At 43.9% G+C, this 24128-nt stretch overlaps 1 protein-coding gene across 1 annotated transcript in view; it reads left to right on the plus strand.

Moving 5' to 3' along the window:
* Window positions 1–24128, plus strand: part of DNER (delta/notch like EGF repeat containing) — a 247215-nt gene that overhangs the window by 128120 nt on the left and 94967 nt on the right. The gene's annotated exons all lie outside the window — the stretch shown is intronic.

A 24128-nucleotide genomic window follows, 5' to 3' on the forward strand; every position in this document is an offset into this window, starting at 1 on the left:
GTGATTAAGTGCTCATTGTAAGAAGCAAGGCCCATCCATGCAGAAATTCATAAACAAAAAAGTGAAAGCCCTTCACTCATCTATCCCAGCCCAAACTCTATAATAAGGGTAGGTTAATAGTTTATTTTTTCCAGATCAGTGTGTGTATGTGTGTGTGTGTGTGTGTGTGTGTGTGTGTGTGTGTGTGTGTGTATTTCCCTTGCAGATCAGATGATTAAGTATTTTTCTATATATTTAAAAAAAGTGATTATAGTATACACATGGCTCTACAACTTACTTTTTTCAGTGTATATTTACCAGTAGATCATACATATCTTTCCGTGTCAGTACATATGGGGCTACCTTATTCATTTTAACAATTTCGTAGCACGCCTCCTAAATTTTATCTCCAGGTGAGACTACTGCCTACTTGCCATCTCCATTCAGATGTTCCAGGCCACCTTAAGCCCAGTCATTCCCAAACTGAGTTCATCACATCCCCAGTTCCACACAGCTCAGCTTCTGGTGTTCCATCTATTTCTACAAGCCAGACATCTACAGGTCACCCTAAGTGACCCCCACCCTCTGTCCTTTCTGCCTCCAAGTGTTCTCCATCTTACCACCAAAAGACTTTGCAAATCCCCCCCCTTCTCTGCAGCCCCACTGCCACTGCTCCCAGGCTAGCTGCCTTTGCCCCTTGTCTGTGTAACTGAGATAACCTCTCACTCTTTCTCTGTCTCCTCTTGACCGTGCTGTGCCCTGGAGCCAGAGTGATCACGCCAAAGTAGGCCCTGGCTTTCGTTATGTCAGTGCCCCCAGACTGTCCATTCTCCTCGGTGATTATTTTCCAGTGCCGATCTGATGTAGTTGCTTTCCCATTTAATCCCCTTCTTCCCATCGCTCTTGAGATAAAGACCAGAATCCTCATCCTCTTTCTCCTCCGTGATCTGTCGCTCACTCACCTTTCCAGCCCCATCTCACCCCACTGCTCACCTTGCTCCGGGACCAGCTACCTTGGCCTTTCATCTCCGTGCCTGCATGAGCGGCTGCAGGACCACCTCCCCGTCTCTGTGCCCGGACAGCTCTCTCTGCTGCCTCCCTTTTGCCTGGTTTCTATTTTGGACCTTGTTAAATGCCCCCCTTTCCTTGGCAAGTCTCAGCTGAATGCTTCAGTCTAGGTCTCCTTCCCTTTTCCTCTTTCATAGCTGGGCGTTCCTTTCCTTCACAGCCCTCATCTGTTTGCAGTGGATTTGTACACGTGTGATTCTTTGATTCCTGCCTGTCTTCCCCCCCCAGAGTCAACCCTGTGAGAGCAGGACCTGAATCAGTTCCGTTCACCATTGTGTCACACCGTGTCTGATGAACCCGGGACGCTCAGACAATGTGCTGATGAGATGGATTAATGAACGAGTATGAACGTGGCCCGATGTTTTAAACCACTCCTCTATTGATGGGTCTTTAAGAGAGTTTCAGTTTTATTTCTCTCTTACAAGTGATGCTAGGACGAATAAGGATCCTTCTATAAATAGTCTCCATCAGGGCTGGTAGGTGGAGCTTGTCACTGTTTGGACTGAAATGATTTGTTTGATATTTTATTCAGGTCTGTTCTCAGAGGAGATTTCTCTATTTTTAAAGGAACTCAGGTGCATAGAATTGGAATGGCCATAATGCTTGGTTCGTGGTACTCTCTCATCTTGTCCATAGCGTGCTTTTCTATATTTACTTAGCTGTTTTAATATGCAGTAATCACTGGTGGAGCCACCACCGAAACCGGAAGTTCAACCTGATGACTAACCATATAGTCTCCTCGTCAGCCCATCCCTCGGTCTCCCTTCCCCATCCAGAGCCAACAGTCACCCTGAATCTTGAGTTGATCCATCCTTTGTTTTCCTCTTTATATGATCTTAGTATTTACATGGGTTTTTTTGTTTGTTTGTTTTGTTATTTTGCGATACGCGGGCCTCTCACTGTTGTGGCCTCTCCCGTTGCGGAGCACAGGCTCCAGACGCGCAGGCTCAGCGGCCGTGGCTCACGGGCCCAGCCGCTCCGCGGCATGTGGGATCCTCCCGGACCGGGGCACGAACCCGTGTCCCCTGCATCGGCAGGCGGACTCTCAACCACTGCGCCACCAGGGAAGCCCCATTTTGTGTCCTCTTTAAGAAAATATTTTCCTTCCTAAAGATCTAAAAGATATTCAAGTATATTTTCTACCAGGCATTTAAAATTTTTGATTTTCAGCAAAGTATTTAATTAATATGAATTTGATTTTTGTATCTATGGTTTGAAATTGGGATATTTTATCTTTTACTCTAACTTTATTTTTCTTCTTCAGAGATACTCCATTTCTATAAGTACATCGTATATGAAACCTTTACACTGTGCCCCCTTCTCTAGAAAGCTGCTGATAGAATTTGGAATGACTGGATACGTCATACATTTTTAACTGTGCTTACTCTCATTTCAGGCATTTCTGCACTGTCATTGTTTAACCATTGATTTGAAATTTCCAGAAGCAGTGTAAATTATTTTTTGCTTATTAGTGGGGAGAAGAATTTCACCTCTATCATCTAAGATGATTTAATATCCTCCACGTGGATAGCACCTCATGGCTTTTTCTGGGTGTTTCCAGGTGGCACATATAGACATACAGCATTCTCCTTGGTTCTTCTAATAACAACAATAGCAATAGAAATAGTACTTTGGCTTTCGGTTAGCTTCGGGAACAGAGAGTTGCACTCTTAAGAATTGGATTTTGATAATTAGACTCAGGGACAGTTTGGTGATTTCCAGTAAATTCATTAGAATGGTGCTGGAAGCTGAGATACGGCAGACAGGTCTTGATTTACAAAGTGATCATCTTTTATTTCTTCTATTAAAACAACAAAACTATAACACCGCATTTGTAAGTTGCTGTGGTTTTAATAAACGACTTTCTAACAGTTGTTCTTCAATTTCCTGAATATTACAGGTTTAAATCTATCCAGTTTTCATGAAATAACATACGGTTTCATTTTAGAGATACATACCTTTGTATACTGGTCACAGTTTAAACGACTGTACATAATCTCCGCTGACGTTTACATCACGCTGTTTTCTGGCTCTCGAATGGCGTAGAGTTTATATACAGTTTTGCATCTGTGAGGAAACCCTAGCGCATAAAAGAAATTCTTTCTTGTTTAACAGAAATGCAAAGCAGCTAGAGAACCACAGCAGCTATTTAAAATCTTTTCTGCTCTCCTTGAATCTGTAGCTCTGTCTTCATCTCTCTCACCTTCTACTTTATCCAAAGGTGACCTCACATCGGCTGGGGTCTCTCAGCCATCCTGTTTCTATCAGGGTCTCTCTGACTTCCAGTAGCAACTTCACTGGCCTTTCCTGGAACTGGGGCTGTGGGATTCCTTCCCCCATAGCCTCCATTTTTCCTCATGCTCTAGGACATCCCAAGCAGAGGTAGAAGAGATCTAGGAAATCTGGTACCTAACTGTCTCTTTGCTCAGCTGCCTCCTGACTTGTTCCTGCAGTTCTCTTAGGCCGGTTTCTACTTTATCAGTTCCCACGTCCTGTGGGAACAGCCCTTTTTTCCCTTTTATAGAGCATCTAGCTCTATCTCTCCATCTGCTTTGTTTTTCTTCTTAACATTTTTTTTCTTTGGCCGCACTCCACAGCATATGGGATCTTAGTTCCCAGACCAGGGATCGAACCCGCACCCCCTGCAGTGGAAGCCCAGGGTCCTAAACCACTGGACTGTCAGGGAAGTCCCTCTCCACCTGCTTTTTACTGTAGTACACACACACATGCACACAAACACACAGACGCGTGCACACGCTAATAGCTAGTGTTTATTCAGTGTAACCACGTGCCAGGGCTGTGCTAAGTGCTTTCCAAGGCTGCTCTTTAGAACAATCCCCTAGTTAAACACTCTTAATTATACCATTTTTGTAGATGAGAAATCTGAGGCACAGGGGATTTTGTAACTTGGCCAAGAATATTAGAGGGACGCTCGACTGTAGTCACACACCAATCCCCAAATCTCAGTGGCTTCCAAGCAGAGGTTAAGTTTCTGCTGTGTCATAGTTGGATGAAGGCGCTTGGCCTCCAGGTGGTAACTCAGGGATCTGGAGGGTCTTGTGTGATGCTCTGAGACGAGTGCCTGGACGTGTCGTTATGTCACTTCCGCCACATGCCGTTTGCCAGAATCTGGTCCCTTGGTCCCTAGAGGTTTTGCCTGGGAAGAGGAGTCGGTGTGGCGAACATTCTCACGGTCTCCGCCGTGCCAGGTGCACGTGCCCATAACTGTTGGGACTGAGCTTTGAACCCAGGTTCTTGCTGGGCTCCCAAGCCCACGTTCTTGGTCATTTTACTGCACTCTTTTCCTGTGTGTGTAGCCGCACTGCGAGCTGAGGACTCTCCTGGTACAAACATGTGATTCAAAACCACGTCATGCTTTCAACTTTCTCATATCAAACAGGACTCTCCTTAAGAGGAGAAATACTAGGCCATTTTGCCCCAAAGCGGGGACTGGATGCTTGAAAAGAGGCGTTTTCTATTTAGTTGAGTTCTGAATGTCCTTGAAAAGCTTATGTTTCCATAGGAAAACTACATTTCCTTTGTGAGAAAAACTGTTTCCAGGTTAATTAACATCAATTAATTGACCTCTGAAGCTCCAGATATGTGCATAAGAACTCTTTGGCAGTGGGAAGTATGCTTCCTGTTGAAAATTGATCGCTGTGCTTTCATGTTTGCAAGTCTGATCGTGAGACATGATCTTATTTGATGAATGAATGAATTCAAGCCAGGTTCTTGTCACCAGAGAACAAAACTTCCACAAGTCTTCACAGAGACGTTGTCTTGATGCAACACTCATTTCTCTCGAGAAGAGAACGTTTCTTGGAAAGGAAAAATATTATTTTCAGCAAGGAAGCTTCTGCTCCAGATTTGCTAATATGTTGATGTTTTGCTTTAATTTCTACGTCAAATGCCACTACAAAGAGGATTTTTGAGTCATCGGTAATCCGGAAATGTATGAATATGGTGTGTTGGATATTGAGTGAATTAAGTAATAAACTCTCTGCTGTAGTTTCCGTTTTGATTTTTACTACAATTTCTTGGAAGCAGGAGGTGACTTTTTTTTAAAATAGTAAAACACTGATGTGTCATGTACATGTGTTGCACAATATAAGATGAATTATAGATTATGGTCAATCCAATTTCTGTTTTGGGAGGAAATTTTTATCAAGGGTGATTGATAGTTTTCTTGAAATTTTTGGCAATACTTTCAAAAAGAAGGGGGTTGTCAATAGCACCAAATACTGCGGGAGAATCTAAGAGGAGGTTATTGACTTTGGCAACAGGTTTGTCCAAACCATCGGTGGCCTCCTGTTTACACTGATGTGATAAGGGTGCCTCAAAAGCTTTGAGGCCTCCCCTAAAAGACTTCATACGGGGACAGAAGCAAGGGAAGGTGGCTCGGAGTTACCAGACACACTGAAGGGCAACACCATATATGGAGATAGTCATAGCCGCTCGGTTTTCACGTGGCCTAGAAGCTTCCCAAGCGACACTGGTTGGCAGTGACCAGGTGACCGGATACGGATGGGCAGGATGTGAGAATCAGTGAGTGGCAAATACAGACTGCTCTAAAGATAACGTTAGTGGCACAGTTAGTGTGCAGAACAGAATTAGAAAGGTCTCTTTTATATATTTTTTTTAAAAATTATAACACACAATTTAATAGCACAGGCTCTGGAGTCAGAATGCCCTGATCACAAGGATAAATCTCACACAGTTAGAACTTAACTGTGGGCTGTTTCCCATCACCCCACTATCATACTGTCCGGTTCAGAATGAACTTCCTGGAGACTCTGCTTGCTACCTGAGGTTACATGAGCCCCAAGTGCCAGAGTCAGAAGACCTGGTCCCATCTAGACCACTACCCGTCCCACTTGACCACAGCCTCTTGGAAGCAGGAGGTGACTTGTCTTGATGCACTAGTTATGAGTAGAGCGGGAGGTATGGGCATCTCTGGCGGGCTATGACTGCATGGACCGTGATGCAGTCTCAATCCTGCTTCCATCCTTACCGTTTTCTAGCTGGGCTCCTTAGGCAAGTTACACAACCTCTCTGGGCCTGCTTCTTTGACTTTGCAGGGACTTGGCAACAGCCCTCATCACGGCTGGTTATGAGTATTAAATGAGAAAACAAGCTCCAATTCTGTTGACACATGTCTCCAGTACTTAGCCATGGCACCTAGTAGGTGCTCAATAAAGATTTGTCGAATAAATGAATGAATAGAATAAGATGAAATTCTGTCCGAGGCATCCAGATGTATATCGAGGACTGGATTCCCTTAACTCCCCTCTCCGCCTTCTCTCCCCAGGCTTCTCCCTGTAGCACACGTATTTTTTTCCCCTCCCACATCAGATTGGGGCTGGCCTGGGGCAGCACTGCTGTGTTACATGACTCTTTATTTCTCCATCCCCTGTCAGTGCCACGCCTTGTGCTTTGCTCACAGTAGACGTGGAATTTAACTTCTTTAATCAGGATTTATTTTATAAAAGCCTTCTAATTTCAAGAGTGTAATTTTTCCTCCAAGGAGCTATTACTTTTTCTGAAAAGAATAGTTGTGATGCGTGTTCAGAACCACCACTGCCAAAATATTATGTATCATACGAAGCACTTCTCAGCTTCAGAGCACTTCATTGTTCCAACTAATTGTTGATTTCAGCCTGTTTTTAAAACTCATCATTTCCGAGGTAAGGGGAGTGCAGCATGTGTTCCCATCCCAGCTTTACTCTTTTAAACACTGGGTGTGGCTCAAATCGGCATCAAGGTGCCTTTGAGCGTGAGTTAGAAATGGGTCAGCTCCTCCTGGAGGTGAATCCCGAGTAGAATTTGCAGAGTCCCTACACCCAGTCTCACTCAGCTAGAAGGGTGAGTCCAATGGCAGATGAGTGCAGGTTTGAAGAAGTGGGTTAGTTCAGTTTCAGAATGGAAGGAACCTTGGAACTGCCTGTGTACGTGAAGTGGCGGGGGCGGTAATGATGACTGCATGAGGGTGGAGGATGTGACCAAGATCTATAAGCTCACGGGGAAAGTCAGGCTTCTTCACGCCGTGTCCATCTTTGGGTCAAAGTGTGTTTACTGCAACATTCTCATGATCTGTGAATTTTCCACTAGTTATGAGTAGAGCAGGAGGTATGGGCATCTCTGGCGGGCTATGACTGCATGGACCGTGATGCAGAGAGAGTGCCAGTTGAGTCCAGGGGGCAAAACAGAACTGTAGTGTGGCCAGCCTTGGATCCAGTCTCTTCTACTTACGAACTGTGCGACCTTGAATTGCCCTCTGCACCTCTAAATGGGTTTCCTTATCTTTAAAATACGGGCTTGTTGTGAGGATCACTGATTCATTCAACAGTCATTTGTCAAGTGTCCACTATGTGCTGGGTATTTTCTAAATGCTAAGAACCCCACTGTGAAATAGCAAAGACCCTGTGTTCATAGAGGTGGTGTGTTAGTGAGGAGATGAGTCAACAGTATGCACGTGTGTGTTCTTTGGTGTGTGTGTGTGTGTGTGTGTGGCCAAGGGAACGCATCATGGTGAAAGATGCTAGGAAGAGAAATAAAATACAGGAAAGAGATAAAGAGCTGGGAGCATGACTGTAGACAGGGGGATTAGGTGAGGCCTGTTTGAAGGGGAAATGCTTGTGTTGAGACCTGACCAAAATGAATAAAATGAGCTTGTGAACAGTGAATGGCAGACGGAATAGCACATGCAGAGGTCCTGAGGCAGGAATATGCCAGGAGTGTATGAAGGGCACAGAGCCTAAGAGAACCAGTGATGACGCTTGGCTGGGACCAGATCATGCGGGCAGGACAGGGATTTTATCCCGAGAGTAACAGGAAGCCATTGGAGGGTGTGAACTGGAGCGGGCCCTCTGATTTTCCTCTCGAAGGAGAATACACATAGGGAAGGAAAATTGGGAAACCAGTCAGGAGGCCATTTACCCTCCGGAAAAGAGAGAGTGCCGGCTTGAGCACCATGGTACTGGAAGTGGTGAGTTTGGGATTCAGGGTGTATTTGAAGGGATTGCTGATGACACTTCTGGTGGACTGAATGTGAGGTGTGAGTGGCAGTGGGTAGTTGTGGATGATGCCAAAGCTTTTTTTAAAATAGCAGCTTTATTGAGATATAATCCACATACCATCGAAATGGACAAGTCAACGGTCTTTAAAACATATTCACAGAGTTGTGTTAACTGTCACCACAGTCAAGTTTAGAACATGTTCATCACCCTCACAGCAGCCCTTTCCCCTTGAGCTGGCACTCTGAACCTGCCACACACACACACACTGCAGCCTAGGTAACCACTGGTCTGCTCTCTGTCTCTATAGATTTGCCTATGCTGGGTATTTCATACAAGTTGAAGAATATGATATGTGGCCTTCTGTGACTGGCTTCTTTCCCGCAGCCTCATGTTTTCAAGTTCATCCATGTGGAGCACGTGTCAGTATTTCACTCCTTTTTATGCCCGAATGATATTCCATTGCGTGGAGACACCACATTTTGTTTATCCTTTATCCACTGACAGAACGTGGGTTGTTCCCGCCTTTCGGCTGCTGTGAATGACGCTGCTGGGAACCCATCCTCTTATGCTCGTCCTTCTCCAAAGGACGAGCTTATGCTTCCAAACTTTTCAGTCTTCCTCTCGCTGCCATCCCCCCCTCTCTGTCCCCCATTTCCTTCCCAGCCTCCCGTCTGCAAGGGTTGGAGGTCTCAGTTAAAACCAGTCCCTCATGGGCTTCCCTGGCAGCCCAGTGGTTGGGACTTTGCCTTCCCATGCAGGGGGTTTGTGTTCTATGCCTGGTTGTGGAGCTGGGATCCCACATATCTCGTGGCCAAAAAACCTAGACATAAAACAGAAACAATATGGTAACCAATTCAATAAAGACTTTAAAACGGTCCACATCGGGCTTCCCTGGTGGTGCAGTGGTTGAGAGTCCGCCTGCCAGTGCAGGGGACACGGGTTCATGCCCCGGTCCGGGAAGATCCCACATGCCGCGGAGCGGCTGGGCCCGTGAGCCACGGCCGCTGAGCCTGCGCGTCCGGAGCCTGTGCTCCGCAACAGGAGAGGCCACAACAGTGAAAGGCCCGCGTACCGCAAAAAAAAAAAAAAAAGGTCCACATCAAAAAAAAAATCTAAAAAAAAAAAAAACCGGTCCCTCAAACAAGCAATGATTTTGTAAGGCCTTTGCGGCCGCTCTGTCTGCTCAGCTTCCTCCTCCTCTTCATCACGGCTCTCTGTCCAATCAGTAATTTTCTACCCATTTATTTAAACTCTCTTTCTCTTCATATCATGAATCTGCTTCTCCAGTGTCATTGGTGGTGTGCTTCTCACTGATTTCCAGGGCTTTTTCTTAGTCCTCGTGTCTCTCTAGCAGCCCTTCTCGCCTGGCTTACAGAGCACTGCCCTGCATCCGTTCTCCTTGGACCTCTCCAGCCCTCCTCCCACCTTCTGTGCCCGGTTCCATCTCTAGAGGTCAGTCCTTACCCCCTTCAGCTGCCTTTCCCTGCCTGGGCCAGCAGTCACTCATTCTGAGCTGTCACCTCTAAGTGAACGGCTTCCAGATCCTTCCTTTCAGCCTCCGGAGTCCCCTCAGCCCCAGCACTTCCACTGGGCTCCCTCAGCCCCTCCTGAGACTCAACCCCAGACTCCCCTCCCTCTGCCTCCCACACATGCTTTCAAGCCTGGCTCTCTGCGACTGGCTCCTGTTTCTATCAGCTGTGCCGTCACTGCCCTCATCTCTCAGGCTGGAGGCTCAGTCCTGCCTGTTGACTCCCCCGTCTTGTTTATTTCTGGACCGTCTCCAGGTTTGCTCTGTTTACGATGATTCCCCATCTGCCCCTGCACGCTGCTTCCTCTTCCATCGCCAGTGCCCTGATTCAAGCCTTGTCATCTGCTGCCTGAATGATTGTGGTGAGCCGGTCACCCTCATCACCATCCACGCTGCCTTGCTTACGACTGCAGTGCAGTATTCCAGAAGCCCAGGACTGGAGCCCAGCCAAGCCAAGGGCAAAGCCTCCTCTCACTGCTCATCCTCTGTGAGACTCTGGGGAAACTAACGTCACTGGGTCTCAGCTTTCTCTCTGTAAAGCCCCACAATGCAGTGGTTAAGTGATGCATGCGGTGGGCTTAGAAGGGTCCCTGGTGTGCAGTGAGTGCTCAGTGAATGTCAGTGGCTCTTATTGTCGTTGTTTTTGTGAAGCCAAGAGCCAGATGCCCTGCACGGAGCACTTCCACTACTTCCTGTGGCCGGAGATGTGGCCTCGGTCCCGTCTGTGGGCTCCCTCTCTGGGAAGCCAACTTGGATCACGTGGGACCCTTAGGACATCCTTTCCTTCTCTCCTAAGACCCAGGAGAGCTGGGCCTGAGCGGCTCCCTGCCACGTTCCCTGCCTCAAGGCTGGCCTGGCTCTCACGGTCTTTCCCAACAAGCCTCACGAAGAGGCGAGAAAAGACATGTGAGGAGGAACGAGTGTGGGGTTTGGGGTCTGCGGTCCTGGGTTTAACTCCAGGCAGAGTCACTCACCGATTAAGTTTCTCTGAGCCCAAGTTTTCTTGTCTGTAAAATGGAATAATGGTATCGCCCTTGTAGGGGTTGAAGAGAACATGCACACACGTACACGTGCATATGCAAACATACACACACATGCAAACATGTATGTATACACATACACATGCACACATCTGCATCCACACGTGCATACGCCTGGCTCAGAATAGGTGATGCATAAAGGGCACCGGTTTGTAGCTTCTAAACACAAGTAAGAGGAAGCCGATGAGGAGGATCTGAGCTTCAGTTCTCTGTCCCTCCCGGAGGCTGTACCCATCCTCCTACGCCCCGTTTTGCCTGCCCCTTTGACCCTCATTCTGTCCAGACCAGAGGCCCCTGTTTCCAAGGAGAAGAGAGGAAAGTCTTAAGCTCTCCCGCTAAGTTAAAGCAAACAAGAAGGGACCATGCTACAACCCTGCTTCGGCATGGCTGCGCTCTGTTCAGAAACCTTCAAAGGCACTATGCTGGTGACCCCAGCTCCTCAGCACGTGGATCTGAGGCTGTCACGGCTTTCCCCGGCCCCAGCCCTCCCCCCCGCCCACTCCAGGCAATCCAGCCTCGCGTGACACCGAATGTGCCTGACTCGGTACTACTTCCTGACTTGTGCTCCCACCGTGTCTAATTGTTTCCTGTGAATGTGTCTTCTCTCCTCATCTGGAGTAAGCTCCCTGCAGGCAGGAACTGTTTCTAAACATCTTTTAGATTCTCCGTTTGTGAGTGTTCACCACACAAACTTTCTTTCTGGAAAAATGAATGAACACCTCCTCTATGGTCTGGGTTATTACACAAGCTTAGAATTCAACTGATAAATATCTTTAAGGCAATTCCTTACCTTGTCTGCCCCATGGTATACGTTTTTGATTAATTTAATGTCTTCTCCCTTCTGATTTCAATTTCTCAGAACATACTTAATGAAAGGATCTTTCTTGAAATCTCTCCCCCATTGTAATCACTAGATTAGGAGACACAGGTGTCATATATAGTCTGGCCTATATTAATATCTCAATTAATCCTTCTTATTTGGGTTCTAGGGAAATGGAATGAAAGAGACTATTTAAAAATAGCAATGCATGGTGCTTATGCAGTCATTAATTACTTTGTAACGAGTACCCACAGTGTTCCTGGCTCTGTGCTTGGGGCTGGGGACAGAAATCACCAACACATGCTCTTAAAGAATAGGAAAGTAGATCTGGAAGCTATGCAGTGACAGGTACAGTAATTGAGCCTAGGGGCTCTCCCACTCATGAAAAGAAAAAGCATGTGTCAACATGCAGCCAATAAAGGCTTTTTGATGTGATACAGTATTTGACTTTCACGCTCTGATCTTTTTCCTTTGTTATCTGCATGAGATGTGTAACTCTTAAATGAATAACATTAATGTTAAAAGAAAATGTTTGCTGCTGCTTTTCCAGATCAGTGGTTCTCAAACTGTAGCACGGACCTTGTGTCAGAATCACCTGGAGGGCTTCTTAAAACTCAAATTGCTGGGCCCACCCCCAGAGTCTCTGATTCTGTAGGTCTGGGATGATGCTGGTGAATTTGCATTTATGGTAAGTTCCCAGGTGATGCTCTGGGGACCACACTTGGAGAACCGCTGCTCTCAACTGCCTGTTAAAAACTGAGAGATCAAACAATATTGGCATAATGCTCGGCAGTGTTAAAATCCTAAGTTATTCATTCATTCAAAAATATCGAGCCACCTACAATGTGCCAGGCATGGCGCAAGCTATTATGGATCCAAGGGTGCACTGGAAAGAAATGGCTCCTGCTGTTTGGGGTTGATCTCATTCATTACAGTGCTCTTGGGAGCCAGGTGTGATCTTTATCCCCATTTCACCCAAGAGGGGAATGAAGGTCAAAATCAAAGCATTGATGCTGTCACTCAGCTGATCATTGCTTCACCATCCCAGACCTCTGACTCTCCAAACCGCTGTCCTTTCCACTGTGCCTCTTGCCTCTGTGCTTATTAGATGTGGTTACTTTTTTTTTTTTCTCCTAACCTCGAGGTTAATTTTTCTAATGCTGCTGAATGTCAACTTTCTTTCATGCTTTTCTATCGCATATTCCCATTTTAATTATATTTTATTGATTGCCTTCTGCAGATGGGCCTCCTATGTCTTCCTTTTTTTGCCTTTGGTTTTAAAATGATGTTTGCATTTGCTCAGATATGTTTGTTTTGCCCCTGCCAGCAGATCTTACTAGTTTTTTTTTTTTTTTGTCTGTTAATAATTTCTGCCTTCCTTACTCTGGAATTGGATTCCTCTGAGACTGAATGTCTTGATGGAGCACAGATTCTGGCCGGTTATTGCTTGCTTCATTGTGCTAATATTAGGCCCCTCATCTCTACAGCAGCAGCTGAGGCCTCCGCCGTCTGCTCTGATCCCCCCAGGCTGAGAGCCGAGGCTGGTGGGCTCTGTCGGTGGCATCAGGCTTTCAGTACAAATCCAGCGCTTCTCCTCACTGCACAGGCTATTAAAAGCCCAGGAATGTGAAAAATAGCTCTCACCACAATTCCCATCTTGGAAGCTTTCAGGACAGCTCTGCAAAGAAACAATTAGATTCTACCTCACAGAGTTAAAGTGACTTTTTGTTTCAGGAGAGAAATCATAAAGATCATACACAAAAACAGTTGTTTCAGAGAATGTTTAGAAAAACAACTGATCGCTTGCCTTGACTCATTTAGCCAACTGTGTTTACACTTCATGTAATTTGCCATTGAACTCTGCAAGGTTTACCTTCATTTGAAGAGTACAGCCAGTCCATAGTGATTTGGGGGTGCTGAGGGATATAGCTTTTTGTTACATTGCTATCAATCAAGAGACACCACTAGGATGTGGTTTTCTCCGAACCATTCTGATATTCACAGGAAAACATAGCTGTTTTTTCTCTTTATATACACCGATAAATTTTAATCATATTTTATACTTAAATACAAAATAGTGTAAAATTAAATACTCCCAGGCTACATTAGACCAAAGATAATCCGGTAAGGTACCCATTGAATGAATGATTTGGTTCAATGCATTTCCTTAAAGGTGTCAAGTCATCTCCATCTGGCAGGCTTCACTCACTAGCACATGTACTTTATTTCATCTGGCACCATTTCTCATGGTCAGACTGCTTTAAAAGCACTAAGCCTCAGTCTAGAGCTTTCTCAATTGTCCCATATGTCTTTGAAAGACATATGTATCCCGAGGCACAATTTTACTTACATCTTTTTTGTTATACGAGAATGTTCTCCAAAGAGACAATAAAACCTCTGTGATTCCCTAAGAGATCAGCAAGTCCCATAGCATCTGTTTTTGAAGCAATTATTTTACTTATGAATCGAATATCAAAATTATAAATTCTTCAGTACCTTAAAGTTTTTAGAGTCAAATAATTTATTTTAAAATGGTCTTTAACTTGCTAGGAGTTATAAACGTTTCTAAGGATTCTGATTTTTCAAAATGTTCTGAAGGTGTTGTTTCCCTGTTTTATAAAGGATCAGCATCTGTTTAAGGGCAGATAAGAGGCGTTGGGATAAAAGCAAGGGTTTTAGTCTGAAGGACCAAGGTCTCATTGACCTAGACTGGGGTTTCTCAACTCTGACATTAGGGATATTTGGGGCGGGATAACTCTTTGCTGTAGGGAACTGTCTTGTGTATCGTAGGATGTTTAGCAGCATCCCTGACTTCTATGCACTAGATGCTAAAAGCATCCCAAGAGGTGTGACAATAAACAATGTCTCCAGACATTGTCAGATGTTCCCTGGGGAGAGAGTCACCTGGTGCAGAACCACTGACCTAAGGGATTAAACTTGGATAGGGGCTTTGGCAGGAGAAAGGAGTTCTGTTTCAGATCTGTTGATGCCTATTGCAGGGAACTGTCAAAGGTGCTGAATGCTAGTTGGAGAAGCAAGGCTGAAATTCAGAAGAGGGTCAGCCTAGTTCCACCCATGGCAGTCTGGCTGAGGAAGCAGGGGAAGGAGGGGCCCTTCAGCAGGGCAACTGCTCCATTATGTTTTCCCAGATTGGAATTCAGGCCACTGCAGAGTGCAAGGTGATTTTCGATAGCACATTTTTGAGATAATTTTTTTTTATTTTAATAGCTATGCATTTACTTTAACGGGCATTAGGAAGAAGAGTAACTGGCACATTTCGCCCATGCTGTTCTGGGTATTATTGCTTAGGGAGAAGCTAAATCTAACTTGAAAGATATAATTGATGTTAGGGGAAAAGCTTTAAGCAAGTTAGTTCACTTGTGCCAGGAAATGTTTAAGTGCTGAGGATTCAGCGATTAACAAGACAAAGTCCTGATTCTCAGGGAGTTTATGGTCTCCAAAGGGAACCAAGAAAGAATATCATTTCAGGTAATGATAAATATGTTGTAACGGAGCATGCAGGAACCCTGGGGGGACCACAGGAGGCTCCAGGGACTGAAGCCTTGATCCCATGGCATCACCTTCTAGGTGGAGAGGTAACCAGTAGATGTGTGTGTTGTTGAGTAGAGGTAAGTGATATAAGATGAAGAATAAGGGAGGGAAAGAGGCACAAGGTCTGAGCAGGTGACTTCTGAGTGGAGACCTGACTAATGGGACGAGGTGGCCACGGAAGGGCGCAGGGTCAGAGGGAACAGCCGATGCAAAGTGATGGTGGGCCGTTAGGGCTGAGGTTTTGTTTTGTTTTGTTTCTATTATTAGAGTTCTTCCAGAAGTTTTAATATATTTTTAAATTGTGGTAGAATATACAATGCATAAAATTTACAATTTTAACTATTTTTAAATTGTGGTAAAATCAGCGTGACATAAAACTTACCATTGTAACCACTTTTAAGTGTATAATGCAGTAGTGTAAGTCCCTTTGGATACCCTAGAGTGGCTGTTGCACACAGGGAGGGCGACCTGAAACGATCCTTTGCGTTTGTTCCCTTATAAGAATTAAACTAAGAAATTATAGTGATTCTCAAGCCCTGTCCAACATCTCAATGTGTGTTGCCTTAGCCCTGTCTTTCAACTTAAAATTCATCAAAAAAAATAAACTTCTCAACTAAACGTTTTAATTGGAACCCTAAGTCTGATAATGGCTCTCACGCACCACACTTTCTCCATCGTGACAACTTCTTTGCACACAAACACGCTCAGATCAGCCTAACCCAGATGCCGAGTGACAATCCCAGGGCTCAGATCTCTGTCATTGTAGCATCATCTCCTTATCTGGCTCCATCTCTTTCTGGGTTACAAGACTCATCCCACTAAGGGAAGAGCTTTATTATCTCTAGCTAATTGCAGTTCTTGACCCAAATGAATTAGATCTGGTGCTCAGAGGACCAAGGTTGTTTCTGCGAGAGAGATTTTCGGCTGTCTTACAAGACCTGGGCATCCAGGGCAATTCTCATACCAGTGATGAACACACAGGGGCCATCCTTTTCCTTACTGTCTCCCTACGGTCAGCTCTGGTCTGGACTCTCCAAATGGGGCTGATTTCACAATGCACAGTCTTTGGGTTCAAGAGACATCTTGACCTAACTGTTCCGATTTTGTTTGTAACCCCCATTAAGATTGTAGCTAACTCCTTCTCTGCTTAGCTGGATTTTACACTTCTTTAGCTCCCCTAAGACATTTGTTTATCTTCCTAATTGGTTCTATGGGTGACTTTTTTTTTTTTTTTTTTTTTTTCTCGGAACGTGGGCCTCTCACTCTTGTGGCCTCTCCCGTTGCGGAACACGGGTTCCGGATGCGCAGGCTCAGCGGTCATGGCTCACGGGCCCGGCCGCTCCGCGGCATGTGGGATCTTCCCGGACCAGGGCACGAACCCATGTCCCCTGCATCGGCAGGCGGACTCTCAACCACTGCGCCACCAGGGAAGCCCCCATAGAGAGTTTTTAATCATAAGTAGGTGTTGAATTTTGTCAAAAGCTTTTTCTGCATCTATTGAGATGATCATACAGTTTTTCTTCTTCAGTTTGTTAATATGGTATATCACATTGATTGATTTGCGTATATTGAAGAATCTTTGTGTCCCTGGGATAAATCCCATTTGATCATGGTGTAGGATCCTTTTAATGTGTTGTTGGATTCTGTTTGCTAGTAGTTTGCTGAGGATTTTTGCATCTTTATTCGTCAGTGATATTGGTCTGCAATTTTCTTTTTTCATGATATCTTTGTCTGGTTTTGGTATCAGGGTGATGGTGGCCTTGTAGAATGTGTTTGGGAGTGTTCCTTCCTCTGCAATTTTTTGGAAGAGTTTGAGAAGGATGGGTGTTAGCTCTTCTCTAAATGTTTGATAGAGTTCACCCGTGAAGCCATCTGGTCCTGGACTTTTGTTTGTTGGAAGATTTTTAATCACAGTTTCAATTTCATTACTTGTGATTGGTCTGTTTATATTTTCTATTTCTTCCTGGTTCAGTCTTGGAAGGTTATACCTTTCTAAGAATTTGTCCATTTCTTCCAGGTTGTCCATTTTATTGGCATAGAGCTGCTTGTAGTAGTCTCTCATGATGCTTTGTATTTCTGTGGTGTCCGTTGTAACTTCTCCTTTTTCATTTCTAATTTTATTGAGTCCTCTCCCTCTTTTTCTTGATGACTGGGTAAATGTTTATCAATTTTGTTTGTCTTCTCAAAGAACCAGCTTTTAGTTTTATTGATCTTTGCTAATGTTTTCTTTGTTTCTATTTCATTTATTTTTGCTCTGATCTTTATGATTTCTTTCCTTCTGCTAACTTTGGGTTTTGTTCTTCTTTCTCTAGTTCCTTTAGGTGTAAGGTTAGATTGTGTGTTTGAGTCTTTTCTTGTTTCTTGAGGTAGGCTTGTATTGCTATAAACTTCCCTCTTAGAACTGCTTTTGCTGCATCCCATAGTTTTTGGATCATCGTGTTTTCATTGTCATTTGTCTCTAGGTATTTTTTGATTTCCTCTTTGATTTCTCCAGTGATCTCTTGGTTATTTAGTAACGTATTGTTTAAACTCCATGTGCTTGTGTTTCTAACGTTTTTTTCTCTGTAATTTATTTCTAATCTCATAGTGTTCTGGTGGGAAAACATGCTTGATATGATTTCAGTTTTCTTAAATTTGCCCTGGCTTTACTTGTGACCCAAGATGTGATCTATCCTGGAGAATGTTCCATGTGCACTTGAGAAGAAAGTGTAATCTGCTGTTTTTGGATGTCATGTCATATAAATATCAATTAAATCTATCTGGTTTATTGTGTCATTTAAAGCTTGTGTTTCTTTATTAATTTTCTGTCTGGATGGTCTGTCCATTGGCGTAAGTGAGGTGTTAAAGTCCCCCACTATTATTGTGTTACTGTGGATTTCCTCTTTTAGAGCTGCTAGCAGTTGCCTTATGTATTGAGGTGCTTCTATGTTGGGTGCATACATATTTATAATTGTTATATCTTCTCCTTGGATTGATCCCTAGATCATTATGTAGTGTCCTTCCTTGTCTCTTGTAACATTCTTTATTTTAAAGTCTATTTTATTTGATGTAAGTATTACTATTCCAGCTCTATTTTGATTTCCATTTGCATGGAATATCTTTTTCCATCCTCTCACTTTCAGTCTGTATGTGTACCTAGGTCTGAAGTGGGTCTCTTGTCGACAGCATATATATGGGTCTTGTTTTTGTATCCATTCAGTGAGCCTGTGTCTTTTGGTTGGAGCATAATCCATTCACATTTAAGGTAATTATCGATACATATGTTGCTGTTACCATTTTTTTAATTGTTATGGGTTTGTTTTTGTAGGTCCTTTTCTTCTCTTGTTTTTCCCACTTAGAGAAGTTCCTTTAGCATTTGTTGTAGAGCTGGTTTGGTGGTGCTGAATTCTCTTAGCTTTGGCTTGTCTGTAAATCTTTTGATTTCTCTATCGAATCTGAATGAGATCCTTGCTGGGTAAAGTAATCTTGGATGTAGGTTCTTCCCTTTCATCACTTTAAATATCATGCCACTCCCTTCTGGCTTTTAGAGTTTCTGCTGAGAAATCAGCTGTTAACCTTATGGGCTTTCCCTTGTATGTTATTTGTCATTTTTCCCTTGCTGCTGTCAATAATTTTTCTTTGTCTTTAATTTTTGTCAGTTTGATTACTGTGTGTCTTGGCATGTTTCTCCTTGGATTTATCTTGCCTGGGACTCTCTGTTGTTCCTTGACTTGGGTGGCTATTTCCTTTCCTATGTTAGGGAAGTTTTCGACTATAATCGTTTCAAATATATTCTTGGGTCCTTTCTCTCTCTTCTCCTTCTGGGACCCCTATAAGGCGAATGTTGGTGTGTTTAATATTGTCCCAGAGATCTTTTAGAATGTCTTCATTTCTTTTCATTGTTTTTTCTTTATTCTGTTCCATCTCAGTGAATTCCACCATTCTGTCTTCCAGGTCACTTATCCGTTCTTCTGCCTCAGTTATTCTGCTATTGATTCCTTCTAGTGTAGTTTTCATTTCAGTTATTGTATTGTTCATCTCTGTTTGTTTGTTCTTTAATTCTTCTAGGTCTTTGTTAAACATTTCTTGCATCTTCTCGATCTTTGCCTCCATTGTTTTTCCGAGGTCCTGATAGTCTTCACTATCATTATTCTGAATTCTTTCTCTGGAAGGTTGCCTATCTCCACTTCATTAAGTTGTTTTTCTGGGGTTTTATCTTGTTCCTTCATCTGGTACATAGTCCCCTGCCTTTTCATTTTGTCTATCTTTCTGTGAATGTGGTTTTCGTTCCACAGACTGCAGGATTGTTGTTCCTCTTGCCTCTGCTGTCTGCCCTCCGGCGGATGAGGCTATCTAAGAAGCTTGTGCAAGCTTCCTGATGGGAGGGACTGGTGGTGGGTAGAGCTGGGTGTTGCTCTGGTGGGCAGAGCTCAGGAAAACTGTAATCCACTTGTCTGCTGATGGGTGGGGCTGAGTTGCCTCCCTGTTGGTTGGCCTGAGGCGACCCAGCACTGGAGGCTACAGGCTCTTTGGTGGGGCTAATGGTTGACTCTGGGAGGGACCATACCAAGTAGCACTTCCCAGAACTTCTGATGCCAGTGTCCTTGTCCCCACAGTGAGCCACAGAAACCCCCCACCTGTGCAGGAGGTCCTCCAACACTAGCAGGTAGGTCTGGTTCAGTCTCCTATGGGGTCACTGCTCCTTCCCCTGGGTCGTGATGCGTACACTACTTTGTGTGTGCTCTCCAAGAGTGGAGTCTCTGTTTCCCCCAGTCCTGTCGAAGTCCTACAATCAAATCCTGCTAGGCTTCAAAGTCTGATCCTCTAGGAATTCCTCCTCCCGTTGCCAGACTCCCAGGTTGGGAAGCCTGACGTGGGGCTCAGAACCTTCACTCCAGTGGGTGGACTCTGTGGTGTAAGTGTTCTCCAGTTTGTGAGTCACCACCCAGCAGTTATGGGATTTGATTTTATTGTGATTGCCCCCCTCCTACCATCTCAGTTTGTCTTCTCTCTTTGGATGTGGGGCATCATTTTTTGGTGAGTTCCAGTGTCTTCCTGTCGATGATTGTTTAGAAGTTAATTGTGATTCCTGTGCTCTCACAAGAGGGAGTGAGTGCACGTCCTTCTACTTCGCCGTCTTCAACCAAATCCTCTAACTGCTCTTGTCTTTATCTCCTGATTTTCCAGATGAAATTCTGCTGCATCTCCTTCTTATCCCCCTCCCCTCCTAAAGTTAGTTGCTAACTTTCTTCTTAGTAATTTCTGTATTACACGACAGTTTAAAATTTGCACCATACATCTCTTTCTAGGGCAGGATCATAACTGCTTGTGTTGTATCCAGCGTCCCTCTCATGTCCTTGTGTGGTCCTGAGACCACAGCATGAAAACAGTGCTAAAGACTGAAAAGGAGCTGGGCATGTTTGGGAACAGAACAGGGCCCCAGGAGGCTGCAGCATTGTGGTCAATGGGGAGAGTGAAGATGAGGAGGCGGGGGCCAGGTCAGGTGTGCTTTTTAGCCATGGGGTAAAATGTTTGGGTTTTATTCCAAGCTCTGGGGGAAACCACTGGAGGGTTTTAAATATAAAAGTAATAGGATACAAATTATGTCTTAAAAACATCTCTCTGGCTGCTCCCATGTAGAATTGATTTTAAGACATCAAGTGTGCTCATCAAGAGATGAGTTAGGGGACCATTGTTTGAGTCCTGGTGGGCGGCAGCGATGACTGGAACTAGACAATATGAATGGTGTCATATGGTTGTGATGATAATTTGGAAGGCGGTCCATGAGTGCTTATGGTTTGGTTATGAGGAAGCGCCATATTGCTAGCTGGAAGGACAGGAATGGGGATGTTTACTGGTATTGGCCTCCATAGTTAGGTATAGACTTCTGTCATTTGGGAACCAAAATGAAGGAAGCTTGTCACTGCTGTGTATTTTTAGGGAAGTGTAAATGACAGTCGCATCTTTTCTGCATCCTTCTGTGTCTTTACACAGGCCTTTCTCTGTGTTTTGTCAACCTTCCCCTTGGGAACTTACAATGTAGATCTTCAAGGCCTGAAATGCCTGAAATACATACATTCGTATGTGTGCTGGAACAGATTTTCCCTGACACACACCAATGGTCACCACTTACTACCTCCCCCACCCACTGTGTTGACGCCATCACAGTCTGGCTTGACCATCTTCTACCAGGTCATCTGGGTGCCTGTCACTGCTTTGGTAGGATAAAGAGACATTATTCACGATTGGCATAGTTACTTCATTCCCCAGAAAGGGACTAGCTTTCTGCAGGGTGGAAGGAAGAACCCAGGCAAAGCTTTAATGGTCTTTGTTCATTTAAAGTCCTACCAATCCCTCATTTAGTTTTGACTCTGTGGTTATGACATCAAATTAAAAAACAAAAGACACAGGAAGGGAGATCTACAAGGCTTAGGTATCCAGCTCAGAGTATCACGTATAGCTCAATGTCAATGATTTGTCTGACAACTGCAGGTAAGTCTCTGCTCTCTGAGGGTCTAAGAAATGACTCACTGGTGTTTAAGAGCCCTTTGAGTCAGATGCAGGGTGCTCATGGCTCTTTGCCCTGGGGTGGGAGGGAAACGCAAGAGGGAGGGGATATGGGGATATATGTATACGTATAGCTGATTCACGTTGTTATACAGCAGAAACTAACACAACAATGTAAAGCAATTATACTCCATTAAAGGTGTTAAAAAAAAAAAAAGCCACACGAAAAAAACCCCAAATATATAATGCTTTCAAAGCTTGGGAACAGAAAGCAATGGTACAGTGACTGATCCTTGAGCAGTGTTCTTCACTGGAGGGGACTACTGGCATTTGAGTGAGAAAACTGTGTGATTCCGGGCCATTTTAGGCAGTGCAGGGCTTCAGCATCTCCACCATGGAATGCCGGTGTGACCCTCTAACCATTATGACAATCCCTAACATCCCCACATCACAAACGTGGATTATCCTCTTGGATTGATATCTTCCTAAACTTGAGTCCAATATTGGAGCATTTAACAGCACTGAAGATTCACCTTGCTTATAGTTTTAATTTAATATTAGATCTGTTAGGGAATTCCCTGGCTGTCTAGTGGTTAGGACTTTGCACTTCCACTGCAGGGGGCCTGGATCCAATCCCTGGTCAGGGAACAAAGATCCTGCAATCCGTGCAGAGCGGCCAAAAAAACAATTTAGATCTATTAGATAAGAGCAAATTAAAGGCATGGGAAGATTTGTGTATTATCAGACAATGTGGTTCTTAAAAAGAAATTGTTGATATTAATAAATATAGAGTGTTTAACTAAATTTGTAAATGGGACCAGACATTCATTAAGGAGGCCAGTAAAAGTGATCTTTTCAAAATAAATATCTTTTAGTTAGGGATGCATAATGAAGTCTTTATAGGTGACAAGAAATTTTCTTTAAGATACCCACAGGGATGATATGGAAGTATGAGGAGACTAGATGAAATTAAATGGACAAAATGTGAATAATTCTGAATTTAGACATTTTATTTGAAAATATATTAACATAAAATTGTTATATTAAGATATTCTGTTCTGAATTTTGGAGTAGATTTTTGTCCTCGTGTTTGGATTTTTAGTTTACATGATTATCTTACTCTTCTCATACCCATGAATTAGCTACGGTCCCCTAGACAGTTTTTTTTGTTTTGTTTTGTTTTGCAGTATGTGGGCCTCTCACTGTTGTGGCCTCTCCCGTTGCGGAGCACAGGCTCCGGATGCGCAGGCTCAGCGGCCATGGCTCACGGGCCCAGCCGCTCCGCGGCATGTGGGATCTTCCCAGACTGGGGCACGAACCCGTGTCCCCTGCATTGGCAGGCGGACTCTCAACCACTGCGCCACCAGGGAAGCCCCCCTAGACAGTTTTAAAGCCTGTAAGGAAGAGTAGGATTGCAAACAATGGCCTCCATGATCACAGTCTGTAATTTAGACTAGTTTGGCAGGTCACTGAAGCTCAGGCCAATCATCTTTCTCCTAACATTGATTTATTTTTGCAAATACAAATGCTAATGGCAGCCTTTCAAAACGAATAATTCAGAAAGACAAGTTTTTAATGTACTTTATGTACATCCTGGAAAGCACAAAATGTTAGAGTATGATTATAATTTTGTAGGAAATATCTGTGCATAAACATTTCTGATAGGAATTATCTCTAAAGTATTAATAATTCTGTCATTCAAATAACATAACTAAGGGTAACATTTTTCTCTTTCTATTTTAAATCTTGTATTTTCCAAATTTTCTTTCATAATCATTTTCCACTTTAAACTAAAAAACATAATTGCATGTTATTTTTTAAACTTGCCTTTTGGGGGGGCTTTGTTTTCAAAGTTAACAAAGTATTTGGAATTTATTTGAGACTTCTCAGCTGCATGGGTATTCCAATAGATACAAGTCCTTATTCTCTCATCACACATATGTGGTTATGTTATTACCCAAAAAAAATCACCACTGGAGACTGGCTTGCTTCACGGAGAAAATTTACTGGGTTGGGTTTGTGCTTCTAATTAGAATTAAGATGCATATAGTCATGTGCTTAATATTATATGTGTCTCAACCTTTTTGTCTTTAAAATGAAGGGATAGGGTGTGAATTGAACACCGAGGGTCTTCTAGCTGTAAAATATAAAAAGTTAAAAAATTTTAATACCTACCTGGCAATTTTCCTAGTGGCTTTTTAAAATAGGTACTGGGATGACCTTGGGAAAGTGGCCGTCATCTCAGTGGTCAAGCAAGACATTACAGAGCCTGTTTTTCCTTAGGTCAGAAGGAAAGGACAGTGGTCTTCAGGCTCAGTTTCTGAAGGTTCCGACTAATATTTCAAAATAAAATTCGGAGCTAACGTTGAAAATAGTATCTCTTTGCATAAAGGTTTTTTTTTTTTTTGGCTGCGTTGGGTCTTCGTTGCTGCGCGGGCTTTCTCTAGTTGTGGCAAGCGGGGGCTACTCTTCGTTGTGGTGCATGGGCTTCTCATTGCAGTGGCTTCTCTTGTTGCGGAGCATGGACTCTAGGCGCGCAGGCTTCAGTAGTTACAGCGCGTGGGCTCAGTAGTTGTGGCTTGCGGGCTCTAGAGCGCAGGCTCAGTAGTTGTGGCGCACAGGCTTAGTTGCTCTGCAGC

This window comes from Neophocaena asiaeorientalis, unplaced genomic scaffold (genome assembly GCF_003031525.2).
Source record: "Neophocaena asiaeorientalis asiaeorientalis breed wild unplaced genomic scaffold, Neophocaena_asiaeorientalis_V1.1 scaffold388, whole genome shotgun sequence".
Lineage (NCBI taxonomy): Eukaryota > Metazoa > Chordata > Mammalia > Artiodactyla > Phocoenidae > Neophocaena > Neophocaena asiaeorientalis.